This window comes from Mastomys coucha, unplaced genomic scaffold, assembly GCF_008632895.1.
Source record: "Mastomys coucha isolate ucsf_1 unplaced genomic scaffold, UCSF_Mcou_1 pScaffold17, whole genome shotgun sequence".
NCBI lineage: Eukaryota > Metazoa > Chordata > Mammalia > Rodentia > Muridae > Mastomys > Mastomys coucha.
The window spans coordinates 19,752,363-19,754,942 of NW_022196899.1; positions in this window are offsets into that span (position 1 = coordinate 19,752,363).

Below are 2,580 nucleotides of genomic sequence, written 5' to 3' on the forward strand. Positions count from 1 at the left end.
GTAGGCAGATCCCTGGAGCTTTCCAGCCAGCCTAGTGAGCTAAGTCTGTAAACTTCAGTGAGAAACACTCTCTCAAAAAAATAAGGTGGAAAGTGATTACTCAATGTAAACATCTGGCCTCCACAAATGAGATCACATATGCATCTACACCCACAGGTAGATATATAAGCACATGTACACACGGGCACACACGGGCACACACACACACACACACACACACACACACACAGAGAGAGAGAGAGAGAGAGAGAGAGAGAGAGAGAAACAAAAAGACAGAGAGAGACAGAGAGAGACAGAAAGAGAGGATTTGGATGAATAAAAGGCCTCTGAACTCACATGGATCATCATGCACTATCAACAAACCTTATTTTGGTTAACCAAGTCTATAAGATAATGAGCTCCGAAATCTCTTGTTGAAGTTACTTCGTGATAACTGGTTAAAACAACTGAAATATGTGAGTGTCTATCCTCCAGCTTTGCATATTATTCATAATGCATGCTATTACATTTCCAGACTAATAATTTCTTGTCAGCTAGTGTTTTTTTTTTTCACAAAAATTATATTTCAGCTCTTTTTTTGAAACAAAAATGCAAAACATGAGGAAATATATACCATGCTGTCCATACGACTACCTCAAAATTACAAGTATAAAACATTATTGATATGGCTTCTTGGAAGAACATATTAGTTTATCTACTATATTGATGAAGCTGTGAAACACATAAAATATTAAAAGCTGATGTAACATACTGTTATAAAAAAGCAGTAGGTTTTCCAGTCCTTTCTTACCCACTAGATCAACAAGCTATCTTTCAGCATAAAGATGAAAACATAGGAATAAAACCCATACTTTGGTTAGTATTGTTGAGCACTAAGCAACTCTAGAACTTCAAGCATCTCTAAGTCTTCCTTTTCTAAATGTGACATGATGAGTTAATTGTAATTATCTTTAAACACCTTCACCTATAATATAGGGGTTATGTGTTTTTATTTATTCTTTGATAATTTTATACATGAACACAATTTACTTGGCTTATCAAACCCCCCCACATCCCTTCTAGCTATTTCTAGACCCTCAACCTACACCACCTTCCATCATTCTAAATTTATTCCAAATTCTTCTCATCTCCTTGTTCTTCCTCCTCCACCTTCCTTCTTCTCCTCCTCCTCCCCAGTTAGTGCCTCATATACATGTAAGTGTAGGATACCATCTACTGGGGAATGGGTAATCTATTGTGAACCACACTGCTAAAGAGAACCCCAGTGGTGAATATTTTGGGGTTTTATGAGTTACAGTCCAATGGCCAGAAATGTATTTATTGTGTGCTTGTTCTGTCCTCTTTACAACAATCAGATTTCTATCACAAATTTTGGAAATATGGACGGTATTACTTACTAACTCATGTAACTCATTGAATGTCAGTGTTTACTGATCTAGGTGCATTCCACAAAACTTCTACGGTGGTATAATATTTTCAACACATCCCCAAGATAATCTTTCTAAACACTAGTTCTAAACTTTCCTACTGCTGGGACCCCTTAGTATAATTCCTCGTGTTGTGGTGACTCCCAACCACAAAATTATTTTTGTTGCAACTTCATAACTGTAACTTAGCTATGGTTATGTAAACATCTGATATGCAGATGGTCTTAGGCAACACCTGTGAAAGGGCCACTCAACTCCCAAAGGTTGAGAACCACTGCTCTAAGCCATCTCACAAGACACAGAATCTGTTGGTATTATTATTATGTTACCTCTATGCACCTGTATGTTGTCATGGAGATCTATAACAATTTGAGTTATTTGTTTTGACATTATCTGCAGACAATGATAAAGGGAAGCTACTATAAACAAAAGTAAGTGCTTCCTCCTTCTCCCTCATCAGAGATTAAGCAAAGTGTCTCTTTCGTCTTTTTTACTGAAATTTATCTTCTACTCTGCCAGTCAAATCGATACTTGGTGCCTACACACATACCACAAATTCCTCCTAGTAGATAAATAAAAGGTATTTTGGAACAATAAACAGATATTGAAGATGTGCCTGATGTTCATATGATAGGATGTGTTTTCATTCCCTCTCTATATAACAAGGGCAATCAGAGCTGGATTCACACTTTCTCATTGTCCTTTTTAACGCAATCCATTGTAAGAAAATGGGTATCAGCCTTACACTGAACAACACAAGAGTCCTTGAGATCCATTCTCCTTAAGGAAGATCTGAGCAGCACGCACTCTTACTCTGCACACATGGCACATTTTGAAATGTCAAGCTACCTTTTTAAAAAGAGATATATATATTTAGATTTTGTGCATAAAAATATATCAGTAGCTGTAACTAAATAAAAGGTTTAGAGCTCAATGCTCTCTTTCATCCTCTATCTCTGTCAGAGAAAGGCTGGAGTAGATGTACCATTGGGAAGAAAAGGTATGTCAAGAGATAGAAGCAATCCTTGCCAAGGAAGAGAGTCTGCACAGCCGCCAAGAGGAACAGGAGGATCACTCCTCACACTCAACCCTGCAGTTCTTCAGTGAATTATTTCCTCTTCAGTTTTTTTCTCTCCCCCTCCTCCTCCTCCTC